This window comes from Protomyctophum parallelum (assembly GCF_964188405.1).
Source record: "Protomyctophum parallelum genome assembly, chromosome: 12".
NCBI lineage: Eukaryota > Metazoa > Chordata > Actinopteri > Myctophiformes > Myctophidae > Protomyctophum > Protomyctophum parallelum.
The window spans coordinates 25,954,788-25,977,794 of NC_139712.1; positions in this window are offsets into that span (position 1 = coordinate 25,954,788).

The following is a 23,007-nucleotide window of genomic DNA, read 5'->3' on the forward strand; positions in this document are numbered from 1 at the left end:
TTGTAGTCTAATTGCAGCAACCACCAATCTTGTGAAAAATGAAAACGGAACTGCCAAATATTAGAAACCTTCCGCGATTCTGCCAATTCTGTTGTTGGCAGAAATGTGCATAGAGCTCTTTCAAAATAAAAAATGATCATTGACGAAAGGAATCTCAACTAAAGGTGGTTTAGAGATTGCCAATAAAACACAATTAGTTATTGATGACAAAATAGAGATTTTAAGTTCTACTGAATGTGTCAAAACTCTCCAATAACCAAATAGGGAGAATGTCAGAGCAGTTGGCCCACTGTCATTTCTGACAGCAAGGCTTCAGAAATGGGTTCAAACTAATTGCAGTGAGGCTATCGCTGCTTTGTGAATTGATACCGCGTTAGACAGGATCAGATACATTCTGATATTCCCTTTAGTCAGGGAATATTATCAGTATTACCAAGAATTTTCTTCACCATGTCTACTAACATATCCCACATTGGTTTATATTCAACCACCCTATAGGGTAATTTTTTACAGCTGCTGAAATTTGGGGTATACCATCAACAGCCAATATACTGTATGACAAAATGTTCTAAATTTCATTATGCTTTAACCCATTTTGGGCGGGAACCCATCTACAAGCTCATAGCGCGCCACTAGGTCTGCTATTCTTTTATTCAGAATCATGAAAACCCCCTAGTTTGACCTGTAGTTTTGGCCATAGACCCCCTAGTTTGGCCATAGCCATAGCCACATTTGCCCAAATGTGCTGACTACATCACATTTGTGATGACGGCTATGGCCATTTTTAGCCCAAGGAGTGTTTTTCGTGCAAAACCAAAGCTTGGAATGGATTCAGAATGATGAAAACCCCCTAGTTTGATACGTCACATGCTACTTAAAGCATAATGAAATTTGAACATTTTGCCTTATAATGGTTATATGGTACCCCAACTTTCAGCAACTGTAAAAAAAATAATCCCCCTAGAGTGGTTGAATATAAACCAATGTGGTATATGTTAGACACCTTTACAAACACATTGGTGAAGACATTTCTTGGTAAGAAATGTATTCCCATGTTTTATTAATATCCCCTGACTACTTGTGGAAAAATAAGTTTAAACACTCTTTGCATTTCTCTTTGAGAAGTTTCAGGAATAAAAGCCATGAGGGCCTCTCATGGTACAGCTGACCACATTAAAAAGGAGCCTTTGGGTATTGCGATATGCTTCAATAAGGCTGGAAAATGAGAAACTCTATATTTTTTAATCTCTCTACAATAAGTCTTCATGAACTCCTTGCGGGTATACTGAGATGGACAGTGAATTTAAACCCACTGCTGAAGCACAAATATGATCAGAATTTTTTGCTAAGGCATTGGTGAGAGGTTTGGCCTTACTGGGCGGCAGTGTAATTTAATATAAATATGAAAGGGCACGTACCGCTGAAGTCATCTAACAAACTGTTGGCGGGGACTGTACCAGATCATGTGACAGAACTCCTAATTTGGCTGAAAGCCATATAGTTTTCGCAGGAAAAAAAGAACTGTAGAGTGATGCATTTTCTTATGAAGTGTGACTTCCTCGGGGGATCTCAAATAACTCCCTTCAAGGTGTTGTTCTGATCTGTCTTTCATTTTACTACAAGGTATCTCGTGCAAATGGTAACTTTCAAATTTAAGTTGTTCTCTACTCTGCAGGATTTTGTCCTATAGGCCTGAAAGCAAAGCAAAGCATCGCCGCAGAGACGGTTCACAGTTGAAAGAGTTTTCTTCACGTCACGTACACAGTAGTTTTCTGCAATGTTGTGTTCTTGTAGTGGCTGCTTAATAAACTTGAGGAGAACCTATGCGGTCGGGTGTGGAGGTCTTTATGCCTGCAGCAAGCCTAGCTAGAGGTGTTGTTTCTTGTCTCTATGAGACTATCCCCTGCAGTGACCCGGGTTTGGATAAGATCAGGGCAGGCTGGGAGGCCAAATTGGAGATCGCATTTTCAGATGAGTGGTGGGAGCAGGCAACGGAGAGGGTTAATTCTTCCTCTTCCTGTGCTAGGCTTAGCCTCATTCAGTTTAAAGTTCTCCACAGAACTCATTACAGTAAAGCAAGGTTATCTAAAATATATCCGGGCATCATAGGCGGCGGGTGCGTAAGGCTAGGGAAGGCTTAGCCTTCCCAAAAAGTATGCTGGGTATTTTTTTTAATATATATAATATATGTGCGCAGCATTATAGAAGGCTATTGTGTGTGCGTGTGTGTGTGTGTGTTGTCGCTGCCCCCTGGTGATCGCTGATCGGATAGGCTATACACTATACAGCAACTGGCCTAATCAGCATATGATTGACTACTATTGGTATGTCTGTAAACCTCGTCCTTCCAGTCGCTTTGTAGCAAATAGTAGCGCGCGCTGGTTTGTTTTGGGAAACAGCAAGAGTGAGTGGCTGTCAGAACTCAGCACCACCAGTCAATGTCCGCACGGTTCACAGTTCACACCACTGCAGCAACACTGACACGTTCAGCGGAGTGACTGCTGTCTCTGTGCCGTCTTTCAAGAGCCATGAGCCGCGACTCTCGGAGGGGCAGCAACACCGCCGGGTAATCTACACTGACTGACTGACTCGAGACTTGAGAAAAAGACGTCCAAAAGTCGTTGTATAGGCTAATTCATTGGTAAAAGTATGCTAAATAACTCATTTTTAGACCATCTGGGAAATAAATAAATCCGCGGCGGCGACCTCACTTCGCTCGGCCACGAGAGTCCGTCCCCCCCAACGCAATTCTATAGCCTACCCAAAGGTAAAACGCACCCGCCGCCTATGCCGGGCATGACGGATAGTTGCGATAGATGTTCACAATCACCAGGGAATCTGTCCCACATGTTCTGGTCTTGCCCAAAATTGATACCATTCTGGAAATCTTTCTTTGACATAATTTCTGAAGTGCTGGAGACATCCATTTTGCCTTGCCCCCAAATTGCAATTTTTTGAATCCCGGAGGAGGATGTAGTTTTACCCAGAAAGCAACTTAATGTTATTGCCTTCGCCTCATTAATCGCCCGCAGGAGGATACTTTTACAGTGGAAGGCTGAGTCCCCTCCCTCGGCTAAATCATGGTTGATTGATGTTATGTCCTTTCTGAAACTTGAAAAGATCAAATTCACAATTCGAGGGTCCTCTGACAAATTTTACAACCATTGGCAACCTTTAATATCATATGTAAGCAGTTTAGAATCACTTTCACCTGACTGAAGACACATGGTGTTGGTGTGCGGATCTCTACTTGGTGCAATATATATAGCATAATATGTCGGAAATCATTACACATGAGAGTCGAGAAATGAGCCAATTAAGCGCTTTATCTCTTTATATGTATATATATATATATATATATATCTTTCTTTTTCTTTTTATATATATATATATATATATATAATTATTTTTATTTAATATTACTTTGTTTTATTTGTATTTACCTGTTTGTATTATTGTTAATCTTAACCCCCATTGAAGTTGTTTATTAACCATAACCATGTGATCCCTTTCTTTGTGTCTTAGTATCTTATCTACCTATTGGTTTTATATACTGTATGTTGTGTGTATTGCTTTGTACTCAAATTATTGTTTTTTATACCTGTGTTTGTATGTTGTTTGTATGTCTGGCCTCGTGGGGAAAGATGGTGGGTGGGTGGAGAGAACTGGGAAAGGAGTTGTGGGAGAAAATGTAAAAAACTAAGAGTCGTATTCTCTTTCTGTGAAAACTGCATATGATGTCAAACTCTTTGAATAAAATTTACTTAAAAAAAATAAAAATAAAACTTGAGGAGAGAGGAGAAAGTGCTAACTTACTGTGTGAGCTTGCAATTGGAGAGAAGATCCTGAAATGTGAATATCAAAAGGAATAACTTAAGGATGGTACGTGGTGCATATCATATCAAAGCTATGCATGCTTCTCATCTTTGATGAGTGCAGGTTCTGCAGACCGTCTCACATCAAGTCTACGTGATATATACAACCAGCGAACCTGTGAGCGGGCCCCCGGGGGCCCACAGGTGGGCCGTGAGGACATTGCAATTGGTCCCTGAATAATTGGCACCAAGATGTAAATAATGAAAAAGTACTGTTTTTGCGACCGGAGGTCGCAGTTAACTATGGAATTGTGCATTTCCCGTCAGTGTGTGTGTGTGTTTGTTTGTTGGTTGGTTGGTTGGTCGGGCACGTGACATCACGTGACATCATTAGGGATGGAGCACGTGACATCATCAGGGACGGAGATCCCATATGATGTCATCAATATTAAGCCCATATATGGAGATCCCTGATGTCATCAATATTGGCCAGCAACTCTACATCTGACCTCAAACCTCAAACCCTTAGATCTCCATATATGGAGCTGACCTGTTCCATATCCTTCCCCAACCATCCTTCCTCCTCGAGGTCTCCCTTTTGACTGATACATGTCCATTTAAAGTCTAGACGGCCAGGCCTGCCCCAAAGTTATTAGTGCCCGGCAGCCGGCGAAAACTAGAGTTCTCAACAGATTAAGATCTTACCCCCCATGCCAAAGCACCAGCGCTCGCCCTGCAGTCTGCTGTCACCCAGGCAGATATGTTGAATATGTTGAACGTAATGATATGAGCAAATCGTATTTGCTTCATGATTAGTCATGTCTGTGTGATGTTGATCTGTTTTGATTCAGTCCATAAGTTGACTAGTAATGCCTAGAACAGATGTACTGTAGGCTATACGGTGCTGCGTTGATATTTGGCTATTGTGTCATGACTCTTTAGTCGACTGGTTAACGTACGTGCCATTGGATTGGGGAACCCGGATTCGCCTCCCGGCCGAGGCTACATTGGTGGCAGCGGTTTGTTTGGGTAACCTCTACAAGTATGTTCCCAGGCGGCACAGACCTTAACCTGGGTAGTCGACAGCCCAAACAGTCTCACTCCCTGGGGCGGAGGTCCCCCCAGTCAGTCGAGCCTGGCTCCTGGCTGGCGCACGTGGACGCGCTTCCAGTTGGGGGGGGGGGGACTGTAGGCTATACGGTGCTGCGTTGCTACTTGGCTATTGTGTCATGACTCTTTAGTCGACTGGTTAACGTACGTGCCATTGGATTGTGGAACCCGGGATCGCCTCCCGGCCGAGGCTACACAGACACAGCTTTCCCAGGGTGCTGTGCTAGCATTCTGCCTTCTCCAACATGTTGTGCTCCTGATTTGTAACTTGCCACATTATTATTATTCTGAACATAAACGTCTACTCTTTCAAGAACCTTGTCTTATTGAACTTACCCACAACATACAAGTGATTACATGGTGTCAGAATTGGCTTGGAAGAGGACGGTGCAAAGAATTGGAACTTGAAAGAATCTCCGGAGAACAAAGGAAAGCAAGAAATGTCAGTTGCGCAATAAGCCGGCAGAAAAAGACGACATCGTTTCTAACCTTTTGAGAACTGTAAACGAAGTAAGAATGGAAGCTCTACGTCCACCAGCAGCTCTTCAGCTAACAGGTAACGTGGCTGAAAACTGGAAGAGATTCAAGCAGCGTTTTGAACTGTATTTAGCTGCAATTGGAGGGGATGGAAAGAGTGCTAAAATGCAAGCATCAGTATTCTTACATGTCGTGGGAGATGAAGCACTGGAAGTGTACAATAACTTCACCTTTGCTGCAGAGGCAGATAAAATGAAGCTCCCGAAAATAATGGAAAAGTTTGAGGCTTATTGCATTCCAAAACGCAATGTGACATTTGAAAGGCACAGATTCTTCACGTGTGTGCAGAAAATGGGAGAAACAATTGATCAGTATGTAAATGAGCTGAGAAACAGAGGCAAGACGTGTGAATTCGGTGGATTGACAGAATCACTGATAAAAGACAGGATTGTGTGTGGCATCACAGATAATGGTCTGAGAGAGAGGCTGCTCAGAGAGGCAGATCTAGACCTGGAGAAAGCCTTAGCACTGTGCAGAGCTGCAGAGACTGTGAGAACACAGGCTAAAGAGCTGTTAAGTGATGCTAGCTGCAACGTGGATGCAGTGAGAAACAGAATGGCCAATCAGAAATCTTGTATTCGATGTGGAACACAACATCCACCTAGGCAGTGTCCTGCATATGGAAAAAAGTGCAATAAGTGCAATAAAGACAACCATTATGCCCGTTGCTGTAAAGATCCAGACCAGAAAGGCAAAGTGGATGTAGATGATGAAGTAGAGGAGTTCTACGTGGATGCTGTGCCTGTAAATGATGATGAAAAAGGAGACAAGGATTGGATCACTACACTGAAAGTCAATGACATACATCTGCAATTTAAATTGGATACTGGAGCAAATGTGAATGTGATGTCAGAGACTGATTTCATGAAAATAAGACCCAGACCAAAAATACATAGAGCAAACATGAAAGTGACAGCCTATGCAGGTGCAGACATACCGAAGAAAGGAAAATGCATTGTCAATGTGACGCACAAAGACAAAGTGCACAAGCTATCGTTCATCATTGTACCCAGGGATGTGCAGGCTATACTAGGATTGTCAGCCTGTGAGAGACTACACCTGGTGAAGAGAGTCTTTGTCGTGGACAGACAAAAAGAGACAGTATATGACAGTGGTCCTCAAAAGGCGGACCGCGGTCCAGTGGGAGTGACCCCCCATCTCTCTCTGCCCATTTCCTGTCAGCCTACTGTCTGTCCCTCCATAAAAAATATCAAATAAAGGCGAAAGCCACAAAAAAACATAAAAAAAAAAGAAGAAAGAGAAGAAGAAAAGTCACCGCAACCGCGAGTTGAATTCTCCATTGTATTCAATCAATGCCGAGAAACGCAATTAACACTCTGTTTCGCCAATGTCTTTTTCATCTTCGGGTGGTTTGACATTTTCTGAATATCAGGATTGGATTTCATCAAAGGTCGCTACCATCTGTGGGTCACGTTCATGGAGTTTGTCTTTGAAATCAATGCACTGCTCACGAATTGTACCATTTTGATGTAAAAAATTAAGTTCCTATCCCACAATGATTTGGTGGGCCCCTGTAGTAACTCTGAGGACCCCCTAGGGGTCATTTGCCCCCTGTGGAAGACCCCTGGTATTGGCTACTACTATTTTTTTATATCAGAGCCAAGCTACAAATACTTTTATGCTCTATTTATGATCTAATTTGACAATATTCTGGAGCAGGAGCAGAGCGAGGAATGTAATGAGAACTGGGATAGGCCCAGGGGTCAGTCCGGGATGTCCCAGGTGAGGAAACACCCCTACCAACAGTCAAAAAAGAATCTTCTGACCACTTTCAAAGTTTAAGAAATCAACTCAGAATGTTTTAAAACATACAAAACCATTCTAATATAATGAAAATCGGACATTAACTGGCTGGCATACTGTTCTGGGAGGTCCCAAATAGATGACCCCCCCAGAAACGGGGTGGGGGTCGGGAAAATTTGAACCCCATCATTTTCTCATAGTTTGGACTACTACCAAGATCTGCAAAAAAAATCAATTTTAGCACAAAAATCCTACGGGAGCTGTTTTTTTGACGCATTGTACCACACTATTAGGAACAGGCTGTGGACGTTTATTGTTTTCTTTTCAGAGAATTCCCAATCTCATGCATTAGCCGTTACCTGTCGTATTAGGGCTCTCGCTGGGGGAAAAAAAGAAAAATAGGCCGTATGCTTTGTGTCATTTCCTGTGGTGTTTTTACAATGCATTATGCTCAAACTCTCAACTAATGGTTCTCTATTGAAACACACTATATACTGTAGGCTACTGTAAGAGCCTGTATGCGAACCTTATCAGCCTTTTATAAGAGTTGAATGAACTGTTCTCACAATGACACATTCTGTTTTCTCACATTCAAAATCTAAGTGCACTTCAACTGTATTGTTGTGACTGGTTAGGTGGGAATTGGCTATACTGTAACAATCTGAGATATTGATACTGATTGGATGTGCATGCATGTCACTTACTTTTGACCAAAAGTATTAATAGAGTAATAAAGCCTCCTTACCATTTGCAGTTATACATTTTTGATAAGATTCCAATGGAATCGCTGATCGTGAATCTCCACTGACTGGGTATTAGATACTCGACCCCGCTGGTCTTTCTGTGTGTCGGGGAGGTTATTAAAGCATTTCATTACAGTGACAATGCTGTCACAGCCACCCCACCAGACCAGATTGACAGCTCAACTGCTGCCAATGAACGGTCTTGAATCATTCCTTATGCCACGACCGAATGACACGTAGGTTGACAGCTACGGCTGATTTATGGAGGCCTCGCTTTCCAACATTACTTTTCCCTGGATGAATTTGTTATCCCCCACAAAACCCTTTTCACATACCTGTGTATGTGTGTGTGTGTCTGTCAAAATTAACATCCACATCAGTGACACATTCAGAACTTACTACCGACTAAGATCCACAAAACAAAACAAAAGTTTGTTTGTGTGTTGAAATCTGTTTCAAACTTCCTAGGTCAATCTGACTCATTTGTAACTTTCCTGAATCAATGATAATACTTTGTGTTTTAATTTTTTTATCAGATTGCCCCAAGTGAGGGGATAATGGTTGTTGTGGCTGTGTAGGTAAGTGGGCGAGTCATTTTACACATGGAACACCACAGGTGTCTAAGTGTGCAAACCGCTCAAAGTCCCAAATTACAGTATTACACAATTTATCTTCCATGTACGCTGTACGGTAACTACAATTGTACAGGCTTGATTACATATGGTAATGGTGTATAGGGCTAGTAATACTAGTGTCGCAGTCAGCAGTGGTATGCACTAGGGGTGCACAATTATGAAATTATGACCGATATCCGATCTCCGATTATTTACAGGGTCATATCTGCCGATACCGATTATGACTGATTCCGATATTATACAGAGGACCACAATGGAAACAAGCCTATAGGCCCTAGTGGGCTTGGCCCAAAGTCTGTTCAATCAAGTATTCAATCAATCAATAAATGGCATACTCTTTTCTAAGTGTCTGTTTTCACAACTGAATGACTACTGAATGAGATGAGTACACAAATTCAACATAGAATTTATTTATTTATTTTTTGCTGGTGAAAACCGATTAAACAATCTTTATTATTTTGAGACTGTTTTGATACCGAAATGGCATTTTTATGCCAATGGCCGATTCCGATTATGCTACCGATTAATCGTGCATCCTATACACTGTATATCCTATCCATCCATCATTGGGATTGGTATTGGACAGTGGCGGACAAAGTACTCAATAATGTTTTTCTTAATAGTATCAATACTGTGATATAAAAATACTCAGTCTCTGTTACATCTTTATAGCGTTCTATTTCAGCTGTTGTTTCCTAATTCTCCTTGCTCTGACTCTACCTCTATAGTGCCTCTTCTCATGGAAAACTACAAACCAATGTGAGTGTGCTCACGTTCTCCGGCACCGTTGGCCCGATCCATGCCAATCCACTCTACACTCTTCTACACTGATTGGCTAAGATTGCCTTCCAAATTTTTCAGTAGTGGCCCGTTTCGTACAAAATGCTGCAAATGTCCTGCTCATCCAGAATTCTATCCCCAGAGATGCTATGAGTGATCTGGCTCACCCTATATCCTCCTGGTGGAGACCTGTGCCCAGAAGGGCACTTCTTCTAGTTTATCTCTCTCCTCTCTCTCTCTCTCTCTCTCTCTCTCTCTCTCTGCTTGCAGCTCTGCTCAGTCACACATGGCCACATATCTAATTTCACATTACAAATAACAGCACAGCAAATCCAATTTGTTTTTGTTTCTCTGCCATTTTAGTGCACTTTCCATAAAATGAGAGTGGCTGACATCCAAAATCAATGACTGTCCTCCCCAAGACTAATATACTAGAATAGGTAGCCAAAACCTCAAGTTAATTGTTCGGGGATGCCCTTGAAAATTGTGTGGCCAGGCACTCTCACCCCCCCCCCCCTTTCTCTCTCTCTCTCTCTCTCTCTCTCTCTCTCTCTCTCTCTCTCTCTCTCTCTCTCAGGCGCACTTTTTGAGCTTGTATGTCGGCTATACATAGATGGGACAACGCATATTGGACATTACATAGATGCAATGTAAATACAACAGATTTAGCAAAAATGCTAATTCTCCCACATAGAAATAAACATAAAACAGAACAAGTAATCTCTCTCTCTCTCTCTCTCTCTCTCTCTCTCTCTCAGGCGCACTTTTTGAGCTTGTATGTCGGCTATACATTCCTCGAGGAGATTTCCGGCCCTTGACACCATTCATACACCATGTACAACAGTGGGCAGTGGCATAAGCATAACTGGCATTATACAACAGGTAATTTCTATAGGAAGCAACCTGATTGGTTGAAGTAGCCATCTAGCCGTGCTTAAACGAGCATGGTGGAACACCTAATCAAAACATGAAAATCAGCTGTGCTGATCTCCCAGAACGGAGCTGACTGGGTTGCTATAGGCTAGCGATTCTTTGCGAATATCTTACTTATAATGAAATTGAGACCAGACTTGAATCGCCAGGAGATATTTTTTTAATGGTAGCGATTCAGGGCTGGAACCAGGCTAGATGCAGCAACTTTACATCTGACCTCAAACCTCAAACTCCATATAGGTCAGAACCTGTTCTGACATTACTGTTGATCCTTCCCCATCTATCCTTCCTCTTCGATGTCTCCCTTTTGACTGATACCTGTCCATTCAAATTTCAAACTTTAGACGGGCTGGGCCCAGCTGTCCATTCAAACTCTAGACGGGCCTGCCCCAAAGTTATTAGTGGAGCCGTGCCCGAAGCCGGCAAAAACTAGAGTTCTCAACAGGCCCGAATATTAAGGCCTGGGCCTACCTGGGCCCTCATCAAACCCTGTACACTCAAGAGAATGTCCCCGCTACCACCCTTAGATCTCCATATACCGTATGGAGCTGACCTGTTCTGACATTATTATGTTGATCTGACCTCATCAAACCCTGTACACTCAAGACATGCTCCTTATATGGCCAGAATCCATTCCATGTTGATCCCCCATGCCAAAGTGCCAGCGCTCACTCAGCAGTCTCCTGTCAATGATGCGTGCACGCGACCACCATTGCCCATCAGGTCAGGCCCCCTCCCACAGCAGTGCAGGGCTACGTAGCGCCCCTTGCCGATCTTATCCCCCCCCCCCCCCCCCCCCCCCCCACAAATGTTTTTCCTGTATGTCATAGAGCCTCTTTGCCTCCACACGATACATCTGGGATATAGCTGGAAGTGTGCATTTTGTAAAGAGCATTTGTGGTTGCTGCGACTGTTCTACGATGACTCAGCTTGCTGATGGCATACGGTACGTACGGCTTTAGGGCATAGTAGTCCTCATCCACACCAATGATGGGAATACTGCTTCAAGGCAAATAGTTCTCATCATTCACAGCAATAGTTTGTTCTATTTGGGACGATATCTATAGCTGCCAGAGTGGCGTGGGAGCCATTCAGCTCCAGGCTACTCATGAGTACTCCATAATACTCCTGACCTGGCTTTTGTAGATGGTGCATGGCTATAGCCTCATATCAAAGCTTGTTGGCCAGTGTTTTGCTTTTATTAATAAACAAACAAACAAACAAACAAACAAGGCCCTTGCGTATTAAAACAGTTACACTTTCTCTTCTATTCCCCCGAACCAACTTTGACATGTCCTCTAATTCCCGTGCTTTATCCTTCAGAAAGGGTGACCCACTTCCCCCTTGCTGTTATTTTTAATAAGTCTCCTATTATGTCGAGAGCGGCCATTCTCATTCCACACACGGTCAGAGAACTGAAGTGCCACCCCCCATGTTCCGTTGCTTTTTAATTATGCCAGTATTCTCTTGTTTTACTGAGTAGATCAAAGATCAAAGCCTTTTGTTGAATCAATTGTGTGGCGTGCTCGTGAACATTAGCATACAGGTGAATACAGAAGTGTGCTTTAGACAAGAAAATAATGGATGAAACAGATTAGAGAGTGGACGCTCTAGCATGCATCCGTTGACAACATGCAGCACTGATTTCATCTCCATTCTAAACGAGAAAGGAAATCTGTCTGTGTGGGCCAGCATTGATTGATTGATTGATTCAGAACGGATCTAAATAATCCCGTCCAAATCTAAGAAAAGATCATGTGTTAGACGCACCCCCCCCCCCCCCCCCCCCCCGCTGTCCAGTCGCTAATCGCGGTAGATTTAATCTTATACCTCCCATTTTTTCATGCTCCTGTTGGGGTGTGTGTGTGTGTGTGTGTGTGTGTGTGTGTGTGTGTGTGTGTGTGTGTGTGTGTGTGTGTGTGTGTGTGTGTGTGTGTGTGTGTGTGTGTGACGTGTAATTATGCAATATTTTGAAAAATGTTTAGTTCTCACTTAAAATATAGAAAATTGCGTTTTAACGGTAATATTGGCAGGGCGGTGTGGGTATGTAAAGCGCCTTGGATAAAGGCTCTATATAAATACACCATTTAATATCGTATTATTGTATTGATATCACATTTGGTATAAATACTGAGATATGTGGTGCAGCCTTAACGCACGCACATACACACACGCACACGCACACCCTGCGGTAAATGGAATGTTGAACATGTCACTCTATAGCCTGCAGCATCTGGATGCTGTTATTTACGTCACTCATGTCTGTCCTCTGGCTAGAAGAGCCAATTGAAGGAGACATCACTTATCATGCCAGCTAAAAGGGAACATTCCCTGGCGGTGACGGAGACGCGACGCTGACGTGCCCGGTGGAGCCCCGCAGTCAGTGTGTTTGTGCGTGCTTGCGACGTGCGTGCGTGTGTGCGTGCGTATCAGTCACTGTGTGTGTGCATACACACAGCAGGTGGAAAATATATACACCTGCAGATGTGTCTTTATGGAGCCTTAGATTCTTTATAGAACAAGTAAGACGTGCAAACGCGGGAAGCGAACGCAGCTCGTAAATTGCAATAACAACAATTAGTGTGTGTGTGTGTGTGTGTGTGTGTGTGTGTGTGTGTCTGTGTGTGTGTGTGTGTGTGTGTGTGTGTGTGTGTGCTACAGCTGCGCCCTCTGGTGGAGGGCGGGTGGTGTCACAGCGGGACAGACAGACACACAGAAAGACAGACATGATCTGCAGGGTCTCATAGTTAGTGCTCAGTGCATTCGCAATCACTGCATTCGCAATCACTGTGTTCGCAATCACTGCGTTCGCAACTAGTCACTAGTCACTGGTTTGTATAGTCATCAAGCATGGAAATCAGAAGCCCCTTATATAGCATTTTAAACAGGCTTATAGCATGTTATGTAGACAGCACTAGAATTGCATTTCATGTAGTCATAGCACTTTATAGTACACATGTATAATATATAATATAGTATAGTATGTATAGTTTACATATATAGTTTCATGATATAGATACTCCACTGTTACGTTCTTAGCTCACGCATGTTTCATGATAACTACAGTACTTTTTATATATGTGATGTATGCCATGCTTTTTGTTATTGCTTAATGTAAATCACTCTGGATTAAGAGCGTCTGCTAAATGCCTAAATTGTAAATCACTGTCCCACTCCAGGACACGACTTGCTGAGAGAGAGAGAGAGAGAGAGAGAGAGAGAGAGAGAGACATCATCGCATGAGCGACTCCTCCTGTTCATTACCTCTCCAATAATGACCCTATTCCAAGGCAGCGAGGCCTCAGCTCAGCCCGGGGAGCCGGCAATAATCCCCTCTATTAATTAGAGTAGACTGACCCCCAGAGATTGCTGCAGCCCACCTGGTGCATGCAGGGGACTAGGGCAACACTTCTCCCTGTCTGCGCATGGTTTATGGCTGGTCGTAAAGTGACAGGGAGAAGGGTGTGGAGAATTGTGGTAAGAGAAAAAGTGTGTGTGTGTGTGTGTGTGTGTGTGTGTGTGTGTGTGTGTGTGTGTGTGTGTGTGTGTGTGTGTGTGTGTGTGTGTGAGCCAGCCCTTGCATGACCATAACAGGTCTCTGTGTATAAATAGAAGCAATTTTGTTCCATTTGTACACTCTCTGAGTTATGGGGGTGACCTGACCCTGAGAAACCCTGACCGATGTCACAGTAAGTCTGAGATTCACTCGAGGCCACGCCCTTATTGGACCCTGTCTTATTTGTTATTGGTTTTTTTTATATATATTTTTTTATTGGATTTTTTTTTACATTTTTGACACCCCTCCACCCACTGTACCCACCCACTCTTCCCCAATGCAGAGACAGTGCTAGAGAAAGGAGAGGGGGAAGAAAAAATACGGAGATAAAAAAGGTAAATAAATTAATAGAGAGAAAAGAAAAGAGGAAAAGAGGGGAGGGGGGGACCACCTGTGTGTGCGCACAGCCACCGGTTTACACGACGCACGTACAATGCATAGGCCTTATTTGTTATTGTTAGTCATGGCTGCCAGTTCACACCTGATGTTGTGTGGGAGTCCTGACAGGTCCAGGTGGTACTGATTAACTGCTAGCTTGCATAGCGGCTTCAGACTAGGACTAAAGTCTAAGATGTACAGGTCATCAGGTGTGTTCTCCCCTCCAAAGAGGACGACACGATCTCCCTGAATGCAACAGCGCATCCTGTACCCACACGGGTATGAGGGGTGGAACCCCTTGGGGTCGACCTTCTTCCAGGAGAAGGTCTCTGCGGGGTTGAATTTCCACAGATCCGTGTGGTCAAGGTATGCAGGACCACGACCAATGCTTTGGCCACCAACTACGTACTGTTGTAGGTAAAGGTCGAATGGCCCCAGCGCTGATTTGGAGGAAACTGTGCAGAATCTTTACGGGAACGCTCTCTGCCCGAAACGTGTTTGACACCGAGAGAAAGCCAGCACTCGGTGTCTGTGTCAAATACCCTGACGTTGTAGTCCAAACTACTCGCTCGCCCTCCAAACACAAACATCTTTGTCCCGACGATGGTGGCAGCGTGACACGACGAAGCAGGTGGTGTAGGTGTGCCAAAGCTGTTGATTGAAGACCAGACCGCTGTGGCGGTGTTCAACTTGTACGTGTTATTGTGATGTAAAGTCACGTGGTTGTATCCCCCATGGACATACATGACGAGGCACAGGCATAGTGGTGGCTCCTCCCCTCTGGAACGCTCCCACAAACCTGCGGTTTGAGCCACACGTGGGCTTCAAACGCATAGAGGCTGTCATAGCACTCGTCTTTGACGTACGCATAATATATTAGTGAACGAAAACCTGAACCCATGTGAACCATATGAATTAAATAATTAAATAGGCGCGCACACACACTGCTGTTTTAGGTGCATCTCCTCCCTCCTGTCCTGTCTGTCTCTAAACCGTGACCATGCACGTTTATGACAATCTATTTAGATTGCCTTGCGAGTCGCTGCAGTGGCTGGGCAGTGTCAATTATATGAATGTGCTGGCTAAACCAGCTTCATGTACATGGCACTGGTGGGCTGGCTGGGTTAGCCTATACCGACGCAGACCCCTCGACTCCCCTGCACTTGCGCTGGCTGGCACGCCGGCACGGCACATTTGGCATTCGAGCGACGTAAGCGTCGGGTTTATCCTTAATTAAAAGGACGAGACATAACGCGAGAAAGACATGGCTGTAGATTGCAGTAGCCATACCCGTTGGTTGGTAGACTTGACTATAGCTGTAGCCCTGAAACTTGACTGCCATGATGATTATCATGGCAATACAAGAGTCATGAACCATGGCTGCAGCCTCGGTCCCAGGCTTACTTATCTGCGAAAATAAGAGCTATAGGCAGCTGCAGCTATGCAAATGCCTCTCGATCCATGTCATGAAAGTTAACTATATTGTAGGAGGGGAGGGGGGGCTACCGGTATGCGCTCATGCAAAACACTGTTTAAATGGCTTATATGACTTGCAACATTGTTTTTAATTGCTTGCCCACTTGGAAATATCCTACCAATTTCATATGAAATGCCTTTACAAAATTAAATTAGTTTTATACATTTTAGGAGTGAAAACATATGTTTAGATGCCTGTGACAGCCTCTCAGCTGGTCAAACAATGCTGCTCCGCTGTTCTACGACAGAAAAACAGCCAAGGACAAAGCGTACGCCAGCTCCCGACCAGATGTGACTTTTAGTCCTACTCAAGTTCAATTTCAAGCTTTGCCGGAAATGGTAAATGTCGAAAATGTCGGTAATTTCGGTGTGCACCCATATTTTGGCGTACGCACGGTTGATAAATGAGGGCCAATGTCTCCACATCAGCCACTCCCATTCTCCATTCCCTCTCTCAGTCCTTGTCACACACCTGTTTCCACTTTCCACCCCCTCTTCAGCCCAACAATGCCATGCCCATTCCACACCTGAGAACACTTCTGCAATCACCATGCTCCCTATAAGACTGGACTCATTTCACAAACACACTGTCAGTACATACATCCTTGTTCTTGTGTTCTGCCTTGGACTCCTCGTGTGTTATTTTGGGCTTCTAAGAGGTATTTGTGATTTGTATAGCTTTACGTTTTTGGACTTTGGACTTTACTTCTTGCATTCCCTACTTTGTTTGTAAACTTATTTGGCTTAATAAATAAGTTAATTTGAAACCTGTTCTGCTTTTGTCCCTGCAATTGGGTTCAGTCTTTCCTGCAAACTGTGACAGTCACAGCAGCATGGCCAATTGTCTTTGGCCTTCCGTTCAAATGCAGCATCGAGTAGATCAGCTCCTCGAGAGTTTAAATATGATACTTCAAGCCCTGTTGTGTAACAGAGTGCAGAGTCCTAGTGTGTGCTCTACGGCTTATATTGGTTCAGTGGCTCACACGGCATGCACAGATTGGACAAATCCACAAAGCTGATTGGTTGGGCTGGGGCTAATCAAGGAAGTCGATGTCTGTTGATGCCCCTAATATAACACAGCAGACAGACAGGCTCTACACAGCAGACAGACAGGCTCTATGCAGCAGACAGACAGGCTCTACGCAGCAGACAGACAGGCTCCACGCAGCAGACAGACAGGCTCCACGCAGCAGACAGACAGGCTCCACGCAGCAGACAGACAGGCTCCACGCAGCAGACAGACAGGCTCCACGCAGCAGACAGACAGGCTCCACACAGCAGACAGACAGGCTCCACACAGCAGACAGACAGGCTCTACGCAGCAGACAGACAGGCTCTACACAGCAGAAAGTGACCCTCATTCATAAAGGGAGTGTTCATTTTGCAGACTAAAACTATGACAAAAACCTTTTTTCCACTGGCGAAAACTAAAATAAAAAAATATCACACCCATGTGAAGTGAGGACCACTCTTATCATCCTACACACATCTACCTATACCTACAGATACATCATCTCTGCTATTTGTAGTGATTGTTCTCAGCAGAATAGGGATACTGGGGTTCTAGTGGAAGTTATCTTCAATCTGTTCTAATGGAAACGGATACATTCTCTCAAGTTTTCCTCGTGACATGCTGTATTAAATAGTGGAAGATTTAAGGCCGAAATTTTCGCCGTTAACTTCAAGTCATGATACAGAGAACTGCTTTGGCATGGAAGTACCTTAGGGTCATAGGAAAAGATTTATCCAAAGAGACAAGCTGCATCACCTTTCATTTCTGAATTATACACCTTTTTCAAAATGGCCGCCACCATTTACAGCAATACAGCATAGCCCGTATCTTTGCTTCTGTTAGAGCTATAATAATAATATTGGTGCCAAAGTATACATTTTTAGGGTCAAGGAATCCAATTAAATAGATTTCAAGACTAAAAAATCCAATAGTTTTCTCGTTACCATGACAACGGTGGTCAAATATGCACATTTCATTCGAAAACATACGTTTTAACAGGGTAACTTTACCCCCCCTCATCCACTAAAACTTTCATTTAGTTTCCTCTTTGGCATGGAAGTACCTTAGGGTCATAGGAAAAGATTTATCCAAAGAGACAAGCTGCATCACCTTTCATTTCTGAAATATACACCTTTTTCAAAATGGCCAGCACCATTTACAGCAATACAGCATAGCCCGTATCTTTTCTTCTGTTAGAGCTATAATAATAATATTGGTGCCAAAGTATACATTTTTAGGGTCAAGGAATCCAATTAAATGGATTTCAAGAATAAAAAACCCAATAGTTTTCTCGTTACCATGACAATAGGGGTCAAATATGCTAATTTAAATCGTAAAATACGTTTTAACAGGGTAACTTTCCACCCCTCACCCCTAAAACTTTTATTTAGTTTTCCCTTTGGCATGGAAGGGCCTTAGGGCAATTGGAAAAGATTTATCCAAAGAGACGAGTTGCATCATCCTTCATTTACGAAATATACACATTTTCAAAATGGCCGCCACCATTTACAATAATACAGCAGATCTAATATTTTTGCTTCTGTTATAAAATTTTGCTAATTTCCACTCATATCATTATACATCATCAGCCAATCAGCTGAGCACATTCCGTGCTCATGCACACACGTACACACAAAGCTGTGCATATAGGAGCACCGCTAAAAGAAAACAATGTTTTTCTCATTACAATCACAATTGTGGTAAAATATGCATATGTAATTAATCAAATAAGTCTCAACAAGGTGACATTAAATTTCCCCCAGCATTGCACAATACAGCGGTTTCCTGCTGAGTACCATGGCCTCAGATTTGGAGATGCTGATCCTCTTCCTATGGCCACCAAACACTCGACAACATAATCTGCAAAAAGCAGTGAAGCAACCCTTAGCTCCCTGAAGCGTATACCCTCTCCTCCACGACTGCGTCTCGAGATCCTTCCATGAATATCACAAACAGGATAGGTGACAATGTGCAGCCCTGGTGGAGGCCAACCCCAACCACAAACAAATCTGACTTACTGCCCAACACACGGACACAGCTCTCGCTTTGGGTGTACAGAGTTTGAATGGCCCTCAACAAGGACCCCCTCACCCCATATTCCTGCACGCTGCATCCACAAAACACAAGTAGACTGGATATACATACTCTCAGGCCTTTTCCAGGATCTGTGCAAAAGTGAAGAGCTGGTCAGTTATTCCACGACAAGGACGGAATCCACTTAGCTCCTCTTGAATCTGAGGTTTGACTATCAGCCGGACCCTCCTTTCCAGTACCTTGGTGTAAACCAGGGAGACTGAGCAATGAGATACCTCTAAAATTGGCACACACCCTCTGGTCCCCTTTCTTAAAGAATGGCACAACTACCCCAGTCTGCCACTCTTTAGGCACTGTACCAGACTTCCACGCAATATTGAAAAGATCCATCTTCAACCGCTTATCCTTAGTCATGCAGGTCACAGGGGCAACAGCTCCACCAGAGCTACAGACTTCCCTCTCCAGAGCAACATTAGTAACTTCCCCCTGGGGGATCCAGAGGCGTTCCAAGGCCAATGAATGGTTGTAATCCCTCCATCTCATCCTTGGTCTTCCCAGGATTCTCCTCCCAGTGGGACGTGCATCGAGGACCTCCCTATAGGGATATGCCCGATAAGCATCCTAACCAGATGCCCGAACCACCTAAGATGACTCCTTTCCAAGCGAATAAGCAGCGACTCTACTCTGAGTCTCTCTCACATGACTGAACTTCTCACCCTATCTGTCCCTATGTTGAAAATATGTGTCAAGTGTCAACCAATCCCCTCAACACCCAGAGCCTTCAGCATTTCTCGACGGACCTCACCAACCTTTGGGGCTTTTCCACTGTGGAGTTTCTTAACTGGCTGTCCCGAGTCTCCTGGGATAACATATACTGACCATAACTGTTATGGTCAGCCCATGATTGGCACAGAAGTCCAATAACAAGCCACCACTCGGGTTCAGATCAGGGAGACCGTTCCTCCCAAACACGCCACTCCCAAGTGTCTGTCATTGCCCACGTGCATTGAAGACCCCCAGTAAGACGGAATCCCCCACAACAGGTGCCCCATACAGGGCCCCATGTAAGGCACCTTGAGAATGCTGCATGTCAGAGCATACATGGCTCTCTGCCGATACTTGTCTGCAGATACATTATGTGAATAGGATTTGCAACCCCATTGTCATGGTATTGACCCTATGTACACTCTGAAGTTTACCATTATAGCTTTAACAGAAGCAAAGGTCCCATACCTTTGCTTCTGCTGTATTACTTCAAATGGTGGTGGCCATTTTTAAACACATATATTTCAGAAATCAAGTGTTCTTATTTATCTCTTTGAATAATGTCTTTCTTATTGCCCTATAAGGTACTTCCATACCAAAGGTAAAAGTAAATAAAAGTGTGGGAGGGTGTAAGTTACCCTGTTTTTGAATGAAATTTGCACATTTGTCCATTTGTCATGGTAATTAGTGATTTTTATTTGTATTTATTTTTTGCATTGAAAACTACTCAATTGAATTCCTTTGAGACCAATATTATAGCTCTAACAGAATGATATGAGCTATGTTGTATTGCTGTAAATGGCGGCGGACATTTAAAAAAAGGAATATATTTCAGAAATGAAGAGTGATCTCATTTTGTCTCTTTGAATAATTTCTTTGCAATGTTACTTCCATGCCAAATGGAAAACTAAGTTTTAGGGGGGTGGGGAGGGGGTGGAAAGTTACCCTGTTAAAACCATAGACTGTAAAAAATATGGACAAAGCGTTCCCCGGGTCTAACATGAACGTAAAATGAAGCCTGTAATACTATGCTAATTCCTGATGTAAGTCGCCATCTTTCTAGATCCGTTTTTGGTACCAGCTGGCCATTGGCTGGCTCCGTTTTGTACCAGCTGGTCATTGGCTGCCCAGACAACGAGGCGGGACTTCCCCCCTTCTTCTCCGTTGGTTTTTATTTTGACTCGAGTGGGAGGAGAAGACTCTTGAGTGGGAGGGGAATCCCGATCATAGACTGTAACGGTAGCCACGCCCCTCAGAACATACGCAACTTTATGGTCATTTTTTTAATTAATGGGACGATATTTTCCAAAAAGAATATTATGACATTAGAAATGAGACTTTAAACTAGTGACTGGAAGAAGAAAGTATTCATGATCATGTTTATTAAGGTAATACAGTCTAGGTGAAGTTGGGCCAAAATACATGGGCCTCTATGGAGCTATGGGGCTTTTTGGGTCCAGTCCAGCGCCACAACAGGCCATTATATGAACTACCGATTTCAAATGAGGCTTCACGAAATATCTGGCTGACTGCCCCCCTGGTTAAAACATGTTTATTTTAATGAAATGATCATATTTTACACCTGTTGTCATGATAATGAAAAAACTAATTGGATTTTTTTCTTGAAACCTATTTAATTGGATTCCTTGACCCCATAAATGTACACTTTGACACCAATTTCATCATTTTAGTTCCAACAGAAACAAAGACATGGGCTATGCTGTATTGCTGTAAATGGTGGTGGCCATTTTGAAAAACGTGTATATTTCAGAAATGAAAGGTGATGCAGCTTGTCTCTTTGGATAAATATTTTGTATGACCCTAAGGTACTTCCATGCCAAAGAGGAAACTAAATGAAAGTTTTAGTGGGTGAGGGGGGTTAAAGCTACCCTGTTAAAACATATTTTTTTAATAAAATTTGCACATTTTACCCCTGTTGTCATGGTAACGAGAAAACTATTGGGGTTTTTAGACTTGAAATTGATTTTATTGGATTCCTTGACCCCAAAAATGTACACTTTGACATACATCTTTTTATTATAGCTTTAATAGAGGCAAAGATACGGGCTATGCTGTATTGCTGTAAATGGTGGTTGCCATTTCGAAAAATGTGTATATTTCACAAATGAAAGGTGATGCAGCTTGTCTCTTTGTATAAATCTTTTCCTATGACCCTAAGGTACTTCCATGCCAAAGAGGAAACTAAATGAAAGCTTTAGAGGGTGAGGGGGGGTAAAGTTAACGTGTTCTTTTGAATTAAATTTGCATATTTTACCCCTGTTGTCATGGTAACGAGAAAACGATTGGGTTTTTTATTCTTGAAATCTATTTAATTGGATTCCTTGACCCTAAAAATGTATACTTTGACACCAATATTATTATTATAGCTCTAACCAAAGCAAAGATATGGGCTCTGGTGTAATAGTGGTTCATTGTCGGCGGCCATTTTGAAAAACGTGCATATTTCAGTAATGAAGGGTGATGCAGCTCGTCTCTTTGGATAAATCTTTTCATATGACCCTAAGGTACTTCCATGCCAAAGGGTTTCTCTGTATCATGACTTGAAGTCAAATGTGCCTTAAATCTTCCACTAAAAGGGGAAAATATTTAAAAACTAAAATATGTAAACCCATTAATGTATAATTCAGTGGTGCCTTGGATGAAAATGTTATGGTGCCCTCACTGAATATAACATTTTAAAAGTTTTGAAAATGTGTGTGTGTGTGTGTGCGTGCGTGCGTGCGTACAGTAGGCTATATATGCAGGTTCACTTATGCTTTGAATCCCTGCACACTTGTCTTTCTGCATGCCAAGCTGAAGCGACAAGTTCTTTTTGAAGGGGGTCTAGTATTTACAGAGGTTGTTACCTGTTCATTAAATTACAGTTGACACAATGAACGGGCATAATTATGTAGATGTTATAATAATCTCTCGTGGCCTTCATTTGACGGCCCATTGGATATGGACTCGATTATACTGCAAAATGAATTCCATTCATTCCGGTTAGACATTGTGACTTAATGGAGGCGTGCATGCGTGCGTGCGTGCGTGCAACCGTGCAACTGTGCATGTGTGCGTCTTCTCTACAGAAGACACAGACATGACGTGAATTCACGCAACCGGGATGGTTTACCAGGCTACTACTGCAGGTCGCTTGGTTCTCTCGCAGAATCTGCATGTCTTGCACAGCTGAAAGACATCTCATAGAGGAGCTTAATTAGGTCTATTCTAAAACATCTCTCCACAAGCTAACAGAGAACTGTACAGGTTTCTGACTCAGTTTACGATTATGAGAGAACATGCTTTAATGGTCGCACCTCAGTGGAAGCTAAATCCATTCATTGTTCAAGGTTTCACCTTGTGGTAATGAAGCAACACAGGCCCTAATAGGCATAAAACGGCAAATGCTTCAGTGGAATGAAACTGGGGCATGATAATTCGGGGCCCAATTAAAATATAATGGAATAAT